The following is a 16,404-nucleotide window of genomic DNA, read 5'->3' on the forward strand; positions in this document are numbered from 1 at the left end:
ACAAGAGCTCAGAATGGGGTCCCTGTGCCATGGGAGGGCAATCACTAGACCGTTGTTGTAAAGAATTAATTGTGGCTGACAATGTGTAAACAGTGCGGCTGAATAGGCCATGCAGGTGTGAGGCATCAGGGCCATCCTAGGGACTTGTTCACACGAATTTCTTCTCCTTCACTGGTGACCTGCTCCCTGCAACGTGATTAGTGTCGGCGTTAGCAAACTGTTGAGGGTGTGAAGACTTGGCACATATTAACTAGCCCTGCGGTGACAGAGAGACAGGGGTGGACTGGAGGCTGTGAAAAAATGAAGCCTGGTCAAAGAGGGGTTTGTTAAGGAGGAGATGTGCTGCTGTGGATGGATGTAAAAGTTCACTCCAAGATTGACAAGTATCTTTTTTTTTTCTACTGGGTCTTGTAGATACTTTTTGTTTGCTTTTCTTCAGCAACTGTTTATTTTTTTTTATGTTTGTATCTATAACTAAATGTATTTACTTTCTAAGCTATTTTATTTCTGCTATTAGATATTGTTGCTTGTTTTATATACAACTATTATTTGTTACTTTATATATGTTGAGTAATCAATAAGACTATCTCATGACGGACGATGTGCAACTACCTCATCGAGGTGGACAGGGAAATAAGGAAAAGAACAAACAGCAGGTGGCGCTACACAGATAAATTTTATTGAATAACTCGGTTGCTGTACTAAATTGTTAATTACTAACAATTACTTAACAGATCCAGGTGCTGGTTTGAAAAGTTCAAAATATTTTTCATCGGCCATCTCCATTAAAATACTTCAGCCAGATGCACAATGCTTCCGTAAGGTAAATTTGATATCACGTTTGGTACATCTACACACTAAGTTTTTTTTGAGGGATCAGATTTCATCACAAGGGGAGGGAAAAGATTCACCAACATTTCCTTAAGGGTGTATTAGACACTCCGATGCTGCAAGCAATTGTTGGGAGGGAAGCGTTCCCTCCCGGCAGTTGCCAGATAGCTAGCAGAGGACATCGCTGCATGTAATACCTGAGCCATCGCTCATCCCCATGCAGGACAGCATTGTGCTGGCGGCAGATCGTGATTACACAGCACAATCTGCCGCCGGCAAATCCAGATCTTTCAGCATGCTGAAAGATCTGAATTGCCCGATGAACAAGCGTTTGCTCATTTATCAGGCAATCGGAGGCAGTATCAGACTGCCCGATGACTATAACAATCGGTCATAGGAACACTTGTTAGCGATTATAGGCTCTCTGATATACCCTTTAGGAAATGTTTGCCAACTCCTTTGTGCTGCGATCTCCCTTTTCACTGAAAGAAAAGATGTGCAGAAAAAGAGAGTGGATATTCTAATCGTAGTGTAAAAGGACAATTCGTTGCTCAAATGAAAGATTGCATGGACCTGATGAGAGAAAACATATGTCTGAGAGATTGCATGGACCTGATGAGAGAACAGAACAAAACATATGTCTGAGAGATATTTAAAGGGGGTTCTTGATGTGCCATCAATTTCTGATCTGTGGGGATCCGACTGTTGAGACCTCCACCTGCCCTGAGAATGTACAGGTCAGCCCTATTCAAGTAAATGCAGTTGTGCATCAGTTTTTTTGTAAAGCCATTAATATATTATATGAACCCAACAGAGAGGACCATTAAAGATAGAAATCATGAAGATACAAGACTTTGGGTGCTACCACACATTCAGGTTTTTCTTTTGGAGTTGTTAAAGCCAAAACCATGAGTAGATTTAAAAAAAAAAAACAAGAACTATTATCTTAATAAGTTATCTCCTTTTATGATCCACACCTGATTTTGGCTTCAAAAACTACATAAAAAACTGAATCTGTTGCCTGTATACTTTTCATGATGGTTAATAAAGGCCTGCTGAACCATGCATATACACAGTCTACCATGATACAAATCATTTTGCATTTACCAACGTGTGTTCCAATTTAAACAACTCAAATTCTGGCCAAGTGTTTCCATCTATGGCTAGATTCAGACATTTTACAATCTACAGATAACCCCCATCATACGCAGACTGCAAGATCTTTTATAGGTTTGACTGCTGAAAGCACAACACACAACATATTTACTAGTTCAATAGTATCAGGCACATAAACGAGCAGCAGACTAAAGGGGGGAAGGAGTGTTGTGTGTCTTGGCAGTTGGAACCTCACCCATTAAACGGGCTGTGAAGTGCTGTAGTATTGACCTACCCTCAATGTCAGATTGGTGGGGGTCCGACTTCCAGCACACCTGCCAATCTGATACTGATGACTAGTGTTGAGCGAACTTGAGATTTGCAAGTTCAGCGTTGGGGTTATCTAAGAATTCCATAATGCAGTGGCGTGTCTAGGGTGTTTGGCACCCAAGTTTTTCCATCAACCCCCCCCCCCCCATCCTGGTGTCCCCACAATGTCATCCTGCTGCCACCCACAATACTGTGCCCGTTGTGCCCCCCAATGCCCCAGGTACTATACTGCTGAAAAAATAGTGACCCCAGTAGACATAATTGGAGTCATTTATCAAACTGGTGTAAAGTAGAACTGGATTTCCAAAAGAGCTGTCAAAAATGAAAGGTGGAACCTGATTGGCTGCTATAGACAACTAAGCCAGTCCTACTTTACACCAGTTTGATAAATTACCCCAAATGTCCTTATAGTGTCTACAGCAGCTATAATGTCCCCTAGAGTGCCCTCAGTAATAATAACACCCTATACTGTGCTCCAGGTAATAATCCCTGTATAGTGTCCCCAGAAATAATAGAATTGGCCCTACAGGGACTCCCCAATAGCAATGCCCCCACTCTTTCCCTATATAGTCATTTCCCCCAAACTGCCCCCCATAGTAATTTCCCCCACACTGCTCCCCATAGTAATCCCCCCATAGTAATTTGCCCCCACACAGTAATTTCCCCAACACTGCCCCCCCACAGTAATCTTCCCCACACTGTCCCCATATAGTAATTTCCCCCACACTGCCCCCACACAGTAATTTACCCCACATTGTCCTATATAGTAATTCCTCCTATAATTATTTGCCCCCACATAGTGATCCCTCTCATAATTATTTGCCGCCACACAGTAATACCTCCTATAATTATTTGCCCCCACATAGTGATCCCTCCCATAATAATTTGCCACAGTATCCCACCATAAAATGTTTCCCCCACATGTCCTTCTGTGTGCCCCCCCATGTCATCCCACAAAGTTGGCACATAAAATAAAAAATATTAAAAGCTGTGCTACTGCGTCCTGTCACAGGCACGCGCGATGACGTCATCACGCACGCCTGAGCCGGGATTTCACTACTGCATAGGCCTCAGGCGTACTAGGCCTGAAGCCTATGGCGGTGGGGCAGGGAACTATGCGCTCCGCCGCAGTATGTGGGCGTCAGCGCTCCAGCAATGAGCGCTTCCATCTGTATTGATGGAAGCGCTCATTGCTTCTGGCACCCCCTTGAAAGCCGGCACCTGGGGCGGACCACATCCCCCTCCCTCCCATCTAAGACACTACACCCCTCAAGGTATTCAAAATGGATTTTACAAACTTTGTTAACCCTTTAGGTGTTGCACAGGAGTTATTGGCAAATGGAGATGGAAAATTTGCCAAGAAATTTAAATTCTCAAATTTCATTTTAATCCATTTTTTCCACTAACAAAGCAAGGGTTAACAGCCAAACAAAATGCTATATTTATTGCCCTGATTCTGTAGTTTGCAGAAACACCCGATATGTGGCCATAAACTACTGTACGGGCACACGGTAGGGCGTAGAGGGAAAGGTGCGCCGTGTGGTTTTTAGAAGGCAGATTTTGCTGGACTGATTTATTTACACCATGTTCCATTTGAAGCCCCCCCTGATGCACCCCTAGAATAGAAACTCCATAAAAGTGACCCCATTTTGGAAATTACGGGATATGGTGGCAGTTTTGTTGGGACTATTTTTAGGGTACATATGATTTTTATCTATATTACATTTTTGTGAGGCAAGGTTACCAGAAATAGAAATTCTGTAATTTCATCTCCATTTGCCAATAACTCTTGTGGAACACCTAAAGGGTTAACGACGTTTGTAAAATTAATTTTGAATACCTTAAGGGGTGTAGTTTCTTAGATGGGGTCGCTTTTATGGAGTTTTTTACTCTAGGGGTGCATCAAATGGGACATGGTGCCAAACAAAATGGCCATCAAAATCTGCCTTCCAGAAACCATATGGCGTTCCTTTCCTTCTGCGCCCTGCCGTTTGGTCATACAGCAGTCATACATCAGTTTACGACCACATATGGGGTGTTTCAATAAACTGCATTATGAGGGCAATAAATATTAAGTTTTGTTTGGCTGTTAACCCTTGCTTTGTTATTGGAAAAAAATTGATTAAAATGGAAAATTTGCCAAAAAATTGCTTTTTTTGCACCGTTTTAATTTTTTTTTTTTTACAGTGTTCATCAGAAGTTGGGGGGTTATTTTTATAGAGCAGATTCTTACAGACGCGGCGATACCTAATGTCAACTTTTTTAAATTTATTTATGTTTTACACTATATTATCTTTTTATAAACAAAAAAAATAAAAAACATTTTAGTATCTCCATAGTCTAAGAGTCATTTTTAAAAAAAGTTTTTAGCCGATTATCTTAGGTAGGGGCTCATTTTTTGCAGGAAGAGAGGACGGTTTTATTGGCACTATTTTGGGGGGCATATGACTTTTTGATCGCTTGCTATTACAATTTTTGGGATGTAAGGTGACAAAAAAAATAACTTTTTTTTGCACCGTTTTTATTTTATTTTTTTGACCGTGTTCATCTGAGGAGTTAGGGGGGGTATTTTTATAGAGCAGATTATTACGGACGCGGAGATACCTAATATGTCTATTTTATTTTTTTTCGTTTTACTAAATATTATTTTTGATTTTTTTTTTTTGTTTTAGTGTCTCAAGTCTGAGAACCATAGTTTCTTTATCCGATTGTCAGTGGCTAAATTGGGATATAAATTTAGTACTCCATGGAAGTGTGGTACTCCCTGAAGCAACCAATAATGCAGAGGCCCGAATGATCGGGGCACGTGTCACACTGAGTAGTGGTGTCCTTCCGTATCCCCCTCCTGTGAACAACTATGCACTTTTTTTGGGTACAACCCTTCTTTCCAGTATGGGGGACCACACCTGGAAAGTGTTAACCAAGGACGATCCGGGCGCCTCCAGTTCCCGAGGTACTCCGGCCTGCTCTTTCCCGGTCAGAATAGATCAGGTCCTTGAGGACTGCCTCATAGAACTGAAGGAATTTCCCTGTGTTGCCAGCGCTCCGGGACAGCACAAAAATGAGTTGTACAAGGCAACCTGTACCAAGTAGACCGCAACTTTTTTGTACCATGCCCTGGTTTTGCGCATGGCGTTATATGGCTTGAGGACTTGATCAGAGAGATCAACTCCTCCCATATACCGATTGTAGTCGACGATACAATCAGGCTTGAGGACCGTTGCCGCGGTACATCGCACAGGGACAGGGGTGATGCCGTTACCATGAATAGTGGACAGTACAAGGACATCCCTCTTGTCCTTATATCTGACCAGCAGCAGGTTTCCACTGGTAAGGGCACGGGTCTCACCCCAGGGGATAGGTACCTGGAGGGGGTAGGTAGGGAGGCCGCGTTGATTTTTCCGCACTGTCCCACAAGCGGAAGTGGATCTGGCGGCGAGGGACTGGAACAAGGGGATACTAGGATAAAAGTTATCCACGTACAGGTGGTAACCCTTATCTAGCAGTGGGTGCAGAAGGTCCCACACAAGTTTCCCATTAACACCCAGAGTGGGGGGACATTCTGGGGGTTGAATACGGGAATCTCGCCCCTCGTACACACGAAAACTTGTAAGTGTACCCTGAGGTACTCTCACAAAGTTTGTACAGCTTTGTGCCATACCTCGCCCGCTTAGAGAGAACATACTGGCGGAAAAGGAGTCTCCCCTTGAAAGCAATGAGAGACTCATCAACCGCGACCTCCCTTCCAGGTACATAGGCCTGTACAAATTTGGCCCCAAAATGATCTATGACCGGCCTGATTTTGTACAGGCGGTCATAGGCAGGATCACCTTGGGGGAAACATCCGGCATTATCTGAATAATGCAGGCATTTCCGGATGGCCTCAAACCGGGAGCGTGTCATGGCCGTACTGTAAAGTGGGGTCTGGTAGAGGACGTCCCCACTCCAGTAATGCCTGACACTAGGTTTCTTGATTAGGCCCATGTGCACCTCGAGGCCCAAAAATGTCCTCATCTCGGCTGCACTGATCGGGGTCCAGCCACTGGGCCTAGCCAAAAAGTAGCCCGGGTGTTGAGCAACAAACTGTTGGGTGTACAGGTTTGCTTGCTCCACCATTAGATTTAAAAAGTGGTTACTGAAAAAAAGCCTAAAATAGTCGTATTCAGTGAAGCCCACTGTGGAAATCTGGATTCCTGGTTGGCCTACAAAATCAGGAATCACGGGCTCAAACCACTCTGGGGTACACCAGACAAGTTCACTGGCAGGGTGCTCCGGTGGATTTAACTGGTGGGCCAGAAAACTAGTACGAGCCCCAGAGCTGCTCGTACTAGGGTGGGCCACAGGGTCCCTAGCATGGCAGTCCCCTTGCTCCGCCGCCTTGGGGGCCCATCATCATCGCTAGATGATGAGGAGGACGCGGATGACAAAAGGAAAGTGGGGTCATCCTCGTCCTCACTGGGACTCTGAGTCGGAGGCAAGCTGGGCGTATGCCTCCTCGGCCGAGAACATCCGGCAGGCCATAGGAGCGTGTGCGTCTGCGTGTGTGTGTGTGCGTGTGCGTGTAAATCTTTATTCAGTGTGCGTGTGTGGGGGGGCACGGGTGTTCACAAACTTAGCCTAAACCTAGGGCAAAAAATGTGAAAAAATTAAAAATCGCTGATCAACCGTCCGAAGTTTATCAGCAATGGCCACAGGCAGCGTCTGCACAAAAAAAAAAACTGCCTGCGCCCCAAAAAAGTTGTGGGGGGGGAGGGGGGCAAGCTGCAGCACCCCTGGGGGGTCTAGGGTCACACAGCTGTGGACCACAGACACCCGATTGGCAACAGTTTTTTTTTTTTTCTTCAACTAACTTTCCCTAAATATCCCTGCCTAATCTAACTTGTCCCTAACCTTTCCCTAAATACCTGGTGGTGCTGGGGGTGCTGGGGCACAGATGGGGTGCTGGATCCTGATCTCTGCACAGATGGGGGTGCTGGCTCTGAGACACGACGCAGCGCTCCTCTCTCCTCAGGCTCCCGGACTGAAAAGGGGGAAGAGAGGAGCGCTGCGATGATTTGAACCTCCCTGCCCACCGAGCTGACCAATAGGAGGCGATCCTGAGAGGTGATGTCACAACACCTCTCAGGATCGCAGGATGGTGATTGGTGGTGTATTATCACACCACCGATTACCATGCCGTTCCGGGTTATCGGTGTCCCCAGAGACCCAAATAACCCGGAAACGCAGCAAACCGCAGGTCTGAATTGACCTGCGGTTTGCTGCGATTGCCTACACGGGGGGAGGGGGGGTCACAGGACCCCCCGGCGCATTGTACCCAGGTGGCTGCTCAATGATTTGAGCAGGCACCGGGTTCCAAGCGGCGGCGATCGGAAATACATAGGACGTAACGGTACGTCCTGTGTCCTAAAAAGGTTAAGGGCTGGTATAGGAGTGCTATCGATAGGTGTGACTTACTAAGGGGTGTGATATACTTATATTATACTATATTCCGACAGTGGAATCCTTCAAAAGAAACCTGAAAACCCACCTTTTCAGACAAGCCTACAACCAGTGACCCTGCTGCCTCTATACCGCCATGACCAACTTCACCCGCACCTACTGTGTCCTTCTCCCATACCATGTAGATTGTAGCCTCTCCTTCTGTACCAGTTTGTAACTCGTCTTGTTTATGATTAGTGCAGTTGTCTGTATTATGTATGTATACCTCTTCTCATATGTACAGCGCTATGAAATGAATGACGCTTTAATAATAATAAATAATAATAATAATAGTTCCCTTGTGTAGAATTATACGTATATAAGTTATTAGTCTCCTTACCACATCTAACTGCATGGCTCTCTTTAAGGCGTACACAGAGGCCAACAGATTGCCATGCTCACTCCCCTGGATGAAATAAGGAAAGCAGGCTCCTAAAGCGACTTCTTCCACCAAATTCCAGGTCCCCAAAGAGTATCTGCTCTCTAGAACAGAGAAACAGCCACATTGATGACTATATTTAATAACATGATACATCACGGAGCTAGGGGACACATACTTATATTTGTTCACGTATCATGGGCCACTGTAGTGATACCTTGCCCTGTGGTCCTAATGCAGGATCTCAATCCCTGCTTTTAGGACTAGATAGAGTGAGGGGAGGGATCAAAACTGTGTTTGGTTCCTCCCATGAGGGCATGCACCATAACCCAGAGCAACCATTTAGACTAGAACCTTGGTCTAATAAAGGCTGGCAGTGGCATGGAAATTCTGAAGTAATGACAGGTGTGTAGACTAACAACATATACAGCAGACACAATAACCCTAGGGGCTACAGTGATAAGATGATGTCTACCTTGGGCACAAAACTAGTAGTAATATTGTTAAATATTTGTTCCTTGGGGGATGTGCGGTCTTAAAATACCTGGGTACTCTACCAATCAGTGCTTGCTTTCAGGGAAGTCTTGAATAGCCAGAACTGGGTCAATGCTCATGAAAGTGAACACTACAAGTGACAGTAGTGGGTGGCCTGGCCGTGCTCCTGATCACATGAGAATCTCATGAAATACATGTATAAACATAGCAATGGGTAGTGTTCCCTGTATAAAGCTAAGGTATAAGCTGCTGTATGGTGATATTAGAACTTAGAGAGGCGTTATCTTCATTAGGGTACCCATACCCCCCATAATCTAATTTAGAGGTCCGTATTCACAAATCGGCAGAGTACATAAATCATTTCATGTTTATATGATGCTAAATCATTTTCTAAATGTGTTCAGAACAAGAGTATAAAATCTCAAAAATTCTGATCACATGCCGCACGACATCTGCAGAGTATGACTTACATCAGGGGTGCACAACCTGCAGCTCGGGGGCCACATGCGGCCCTCCATACCATTCTTTGCGGCCCACAGACATCTGGTAACAGACATGTATGTCTATGTCTTGTGGCTGCTCACATGTATCTTTCATGTATCCTCCCAATAGATGGGAGTCCTAGAAGTGTAACTAGACATTTATGATATATTCTGTATGTTCAAAATGCCATAAATATAGTATTTCAGTTGGTAATACCCCTTTAAGTTTTATTTTAGTCCCTTGGAATTGGTTCAGGCTGACAATGTGGCCCCCAACCAGAAAGCGAAGAAGCATTGAAAAACTATGATATATGAATATGTAAAAGACAGATAATAGCGGCCAAGCTGCAGACAGAAAGATTCATTGAAAAGAGAGTAAAACTAACCCTAAAATGTTCTTCAATTATACAGTCCTGATCAAAAGTTTAAGACCACTTGAAAAATGGCAAAAAATCCTATTTAGCATGGCTGGATCTTAACAAGGTTCCAAGTAGAGCTTCAACATGCAACAAGAAGAAATGGGAGTGAGACAAAACATTTTTTGAGCATTCAATTAATTGAAAATAACGATTAAACTGAAACAGGCTGTTTTTCAGCTGATCAAAAGTTTAGGACCACACCTCCAAAAATAAACTAAACCCCCCTTCCAAACATGAACTCAGTAATGAGTAGCTCCGCCCTTATTGTTTATCACTTCCAAAATTCATTTTGGCATGCTTGATGCAAGCATTTCCATGAGGTGAGTGGGAACATTTCTCCAAGTGGTGAAGACGGCCGCACGAAGGCCATCTACTGTCTGGAACTGTTGTCCATTTTTGTAAACTTCCCTTGCCATCCATCCCCAAAGATTCTCAATTGGATTTAGATCAGGGGAACACGCAGGATGGGCCAAAAGAGTGATGTTATTCTCCTGGAAGAAGTCCCTTGTCCTGCGGGCATTGTGTACTGTAGCATTGTCCTGTTGAAAAACCCAGTTGTTACCACACAGACGAGGGCCCTCAGTCGAGGGCCCTCAGTCATGAGGAATGCTCTCTGCAACATCTGGACATAGCCAGCGGCCGTTTGACGCCCCTGCACTTCCTGAAGCTCCATTGTTCCACTGAAGGAAAAAGCACCCCAGACCATTATGCATCAGACTGCGATGTAAAATGGCAGCATTCGCCCCATAAGACGCAGGGGCATTTTCCCCCCACTTTTTTTTGGGGGGGGGGGGGAGTGCGTCTTATGGGGCAAAAAATAAAAAAATACGATATGTCCTCTTGTAGCAGTTTTTCTTCTTTTAAATATTCTCTCCTCTTTTACCTTGTTGATTCCCTTTATGTATTTAAAAGTTTCTATCATATCCCCTCTGTCTCGTCTTTCTTCCAAGCTATACATGTTAAGGTCCTTTAATCTTTCCTGGTAAGTTTTATCCTGCAATCCATGTACTAGTCATCCTCGTTTTTTTGTTTTTTTTTATAATTACTAAATGCTATCTTTTTGTTTTTGATGATTTTGGCCACTTCTGCTGACTACCACAGTGGTCTCTTCCTTTTTTGCTTTTACTGACAAGCCTAATGCAATTATCTGTTGCCTTCAATAGTGCCACTTTTAAGTAGTCCCATTTCTCCTGGACTCCATTGAAACTGTTCCAATCTGATAGGGACTCGTATACCATTAGTCTAATTTTCTAAAATCTAAAACTTTTGTTTTTGTGTGGAGTGACTGACTGGTGATCACTATATCCCAAGCTTTCCCCTACAGTAATATCAGATACCAAATTCCCATTTGTGAATACTAAATCTAAAATGGCCTCCTTCCGGGTTGGCTCCTCCACTACTTGCTGTAGAGATAATCCCAGTAGGGAATTTAGAGTATCTGTACTCCTGGCAGAACTAGCCATTTTGGTTTTCCAGTTTACATCAGGAAGATTAAAGTCTCCCATAATGATAACTTCCACTTTCAATGTCATTTTAGCCATTTCCTCAACTAGTAGATCATCCAATTCTTTGACTTGGCTAGGTGGTCTATATATCACACCTACACGAGCTACCTTATGATTATCAAGCTGCAAGGTAACCCAAACTGACTCTAAATTGGTCTCGCTAACTTGTATTAGATTAGAATTTATGCTATCTTTCACATACAGAGCCACCCCTCCCCCTTTCTTGCCTTCTCTGTTTTTCCTATGTAGAGAGAACCCTGGTATTATTATATCCCAGTCATTACTCCCATTGAACCATGTATCAGTAACAGCCACTAAATCTATATTCTCAGATGCCATTATAGACTCAAGTTCATTGATCTTATTCCCTAAACTGTGAGCATTTGTAGACAAGACTCTGAGCTTGTCATTTCTTAACCTATGTGCTACTGGCATCTTCTGGCATTGTTCCGGGGGGGCAGTCGGACTGCTGGATTATCACTCTTTTGCCCCCCTTTCCTAGTTTAAATGCTCCTTAGCAAATACTTTGAACTTTTCACTGAGGACATTCGTTCCCTTGAGAGAAAGATGCAAACCATCTTTCTTGTACAGTTCTTTTCCATTCCAACGAGAGCTAACATGAGACACAAAGCCAAACCCTTGGTTCAGACACCATTCACCAAGCCATACATTTAATTCCTTAATGTGCATCTTCCTGTCATGCTGAAGGTTATGCACAGGCAAAACTGCAGAGAATGAAACAGTTGATGCAACCTCCCGTATATCATTTCCAAGTATATGAAAAGCTTCCTTCACCTTTGAAACCTCATTGCAAGCTAGATCATTTGTCCCAAGATGGACAATAACATCCACCTCGCTTTCCTGCTTTGCTTGCCTAACAATATTAAGGATACGCCGTCTGTCCCTGCTAGCGGTAGCACCAGGAAGACATCTCACAAAACCCTTTTCCTCAAACTTCACACCTCTTATGATAGAATCGCCCACCAACAGCTGCTTACTATCAGTCCTCACCTTCTCCTTCTTGTCTTTGGCTGCAGTCTTGCATACTTTAGGCATGGGAGATGATTGTTCCTCACCCACTGTGCATGAGCCATCCTCCATGTTGCTCTTGCGCTCTGAAAGTGCTGCAAATAAATTATGGAGAGCCACAGACTGTGGGACATGTCTTCTATCCACAACTCTCAGTCTACCAGAACCTGCAGTAACCCATCTTCTATTTCTAGGGGGCCTCTGTGGCAGTGGCACTGCAACATTCCCAGCCTGAGTGTGTTTAACAGTGAATTTACAAATCTCAGATTTCAAAAATGCAATTTCCTGCAGCATTATGGAGAGCTGTCTACAGATCAGACAGCATTCAAACCTCCGAAGAGTGGAACCTGAAATAGAAGCACAACAATTCCTGCACAGAACCAGGTCTGCCATTTTAAAGAGGGGAAAGAATTTAAACAAACAAATCTTACTTTTTAGATTGTATCCACCTCCAGATTATCTCCTGAATATCTCAGATGCACTTATAAATGCAGCACTTTGAGAATGCAGCAAGCTCATTCTTCATCTACATCTCCACTGCACCAATCCCCAGGGAGCAATGGCCAGAGGCAGTACACCAAGACACAACACCTCATCAGGGCACTACTACTCCCATCATCTGCACCTGCTCCCCAGGGAATTGCTGCATATGTTCTCTATGTGTGAGTGTCTTGTGTATGGCATTACTCCTATGTATGAGCAGTGAATGTGACACGTGTCCTATGTATATCTGACAGACATGCACCATGTATGTGATGTATGTGTTAGATCTATCTTTATCAAGTTTTTTCTTGCCATTTCTGAAGACACAGGGACACACTTTTTGCATAGGAGCATTTTGCATTCAGAATTGCATACATTTCGCACCACACAATGTAGCATGTAATCGATGGATTCATCATGGTCTATTTTTGGGGGCTTTTTCAGCTCTGCCTTTCGACACTGATCACCTGTTTATTTCCCAGTTCCCCATTGACTTTGCAGTATGAGGGTTGGCTTTTTGCAGGATGGGATATATTTTTTAATACCATTTTGGGGTACATATCACTTGCAGAGTAGGATATTTGAAAAGGAACTACAATTCAAGTCATATGGGGGTGTTGTGTTATCCTTTTATATTCACCATGCTACAGTAAATAGATTTTTTTTATGTTTTACTACTTTTGCACAGTAAAAAACATTTAAAAACACTGGGAACGATAACTTTTCATTTTGTTTTTATAGGTTTACTTCAAGGGCAGATATTGGGGATATATTTTAGGGCCCCTGGTTGCCAATGCAACCTGTCAGTATCAGGCGATCGTGTCACTGGAGCAGGGATGACATAAGGTGCCCCTTCTCTAATCACGCAGATGCCTTGGTCGATGAGGGGTTAAACAGGATGACAGCTGTATAATACAGCCACCTCTCACCCATGGCCAGTACATATGGCGGTGAGGAAAAGCTGTTGGGGCGCAATCACTTCTCTCTCATCCCTTCAATAGAAAACATCAAACTAACTTTTTTTTCCAAATTGCATCTGTCAACTGCAAAGGCCATGTGCACTACAACTCCCAGCATGCTCTTCTATTGTCAGAAAGGACTCTATGACATGTGTAGATTGAGACTTTCATACTTAGTATACTAAGCCCCACCCCCCAGACTAAACCCATCTGTAAACACCCGCTTCTGGGTGAGGCTTGTGTCATTTTCTACCCTGGTTTGCCAGGATTGTCTTAAAAAATTAGGCCAAGTCCCTGCAAATTCTGGACTGTGAAGAATATAACATCTCCACTGGCTCCTCATGGAACTGAGAAGATGGAAGAAAAACACATTGGGTTCAATACTGTTAAAAATCTGCCCCCTTATGTCTGTTTCCTGCCCTACACAGCTAGGATGGGTTTGGTTGCCATGGGCAACACCACTGTTTACCTGCATTAGCCACTGTTTACCTGCATTAGCAACCAGTTGCTGAGCGCGGCTTTATGACATCACAGAAGCGTTGCCCTTGATCCCTGGAACACTGGGTGAGAGCGGTGAGTGTGAGGCGAGGATTGCGGAGAGAGGAGGCTGACCACTTTTAGCAAGCGATTTCTTGTTGTTCTTACCTTTATCCCGTTTTTTTCCCCCCCTTCAACCCCCCCGCCCCTTCCCCACATACACCTTCATTGGTGTGTGGCAGAAGAGGCAGCCACATGGCTGCTACGGGGGCTGGAGGAAAACTCCAGCCCCGGAGACATATCTATCGTCCCCGGAGGCCCCTGTACGGCCAGAAGCCAACAACATCTGGCTTCACAACGCGCCATCGGACAGTAGGATTGGAAGGTATCGTGCCGTTTATAACATCACCGTCTGAAACATCTAGACAGGAAACTGGCCGATACCTTCGACTGCAGGGAGGAGCACCACTACCGCTGGCAACACCACCTGCCAAGACCATCATGGCAGCACAGGTAGAGAAAGAACATCAGGTACCGAAGCCCACCAGAACACCAGGTGAGGTACAGACCCATCCCCACATGCCCAGGTTACCATCTATCTGGAGGTTTCTGAGACTGTCATCAGGGAAAGTAACATCTACAGTCCGCAGTGCGCCTTACGCCCTACCACCGCGCATTCAGGTCACTGCGAGACCGCGCTATGACACCACACTAGGCGCCCCTATCAGTTACGAGGCTCGGGAGATCATGAAAGCCATGCCATCCAGAAACTTTGTGAGGGATGAGGGAGAAAACATCTCAGCTATGATCCGAGTACCTTTTATCAAGGTAAAAGATCCTGGTGCTGCGTAGAAATGTAGTGGTGAAGCTCCCTGCAGCGTGCGAGTACCATCTTAGCACACTGCTGTTATTCGGATTGATTTTCTTGGTTTTGACCTCAGATTGACTAATGGACTATGTTTTTTTACTGCTGCCTGCCCTGACCCCGGACTGTTTTTTGAGTATTCTTGTTTGCCGCCTGCCCTGACCACAGCATGTATTTTGACTATGTATTGTTTGCTGCCTGCCCTGACCCCGGCCTGTTTTTAGAATACGATTGCTTGCCGCCTGCCTTAACCTTTGCTTGCTCGACCATTCTTCTGTCTGCCGATTTAGTACCCTATTGTAAATGACTGTAGCATGGACAGCCCTCTCTCCGAGCCTCACCTCTGGGCAGATCCCATTTAGTCTTTCACAAATAATCATTTGGCATCTTTCACACCATCACTCTTATGGAGAGAACTATTGTGAACTCCTCACTCCCACACAGTACATGCCCTGAACAAATTTTTGGTTGACCTCTGAGTCAGGGGCCAACCACCATAGTAAAGCTACAGCTGCACTAATAATTCCAGTACTGCCTTATCAGTGCAGTTTTCTTGGCCAGAGGGAGTGAAGGACCTGTGGTGACATCAAGTTCTCTTGACCAAAGTTCCTGCAACCCAAGAGTTTCAGGGGGTGTTGGGATAAAATACATGACCAGAAGAGAGAAGCCTGGATAGCTCTCCTGACACTCTCCCTTTCACCTCCAGCAACATTTGTGCTCCTGGGGGTAAGAATGGGTAATGTTGTTGCCAGTAGGTAGGAAGGGAGAAATGCTACTGTCAGTGGAGGAGGGGATGAAAGAAGGACAATATTGCTGTCAGTATGGAAGAGATGGGAAGGGGGGCAATGCTGCAGTTATTGTGGGAGGGGTGGAAAGAGGGAAATGCTCTGCTAGTGGGGGAGGGGTGGAAAAAGAGAAATGCTCTGCTAGTGGGGGAGAGGTGGGAAGGGTAAAATGCTGCCAATGAGGGAGGGGTGGGTACTATGTTTCTGCCTTGTGGCATTTGGGGGGGTACTTTGTGCCACAATGTGCTGTTTGTTTGGCACTTCTGGGAAGGTATGTTGGGTTGCACTGGCTGAATTTGAATCCCAGGCCGATCCTTGATGTAAAGTGTGCACAGAGCAAGTGTCAGAACATCCACATTCCCTGTCTGGACAGTCACAATCGATAGATAACTCTTCAGAAACGTCCAAAATAAGAACCTGGTGGCCAACCTGAGCGGGCGCATCATCTTCTCCACGATGGTACTAAATCCACTGGACCTGACAAAGATCCGCTATGCAGGTAAAACCACAGTGCTTATACCATCCATTATGGAGGTGAAGGACATCTAGCACATCACTACTGCCTCTATGTAGTGTTTCTGTAAAACTGTGGTGGGCATGCTGGGAGTTGTAATCCTCTCTAACAGTTTAATGGTGTTATATCACGGGGAAATAATATTAATTACAATATTTGGAGGCACCTTGCTGAGCAGAACGTGCAGTAACTGGGAGAAATGGGGCACTGGAAATTAATGTTTCATAAGTGACTGCCTGTAAGCAGTGCGCCCTGTCATGGTAGCAGTTTAGCATTTC

This window comes from Bufo bufo, chromosome 11 (genome assembly GCF_905171765.1).
Source record: "Bufo bufo chromosome 11, aBufBuf1.1, whole genome shotgun sequence".
In the NCBI taxonomy this organism is placed as follows: domain Eukaryota; kingdom Metazoa; phylum Chordata; class Amphibia; order Anura; family Bufonidae; genus Bufo; species Bufo bufo.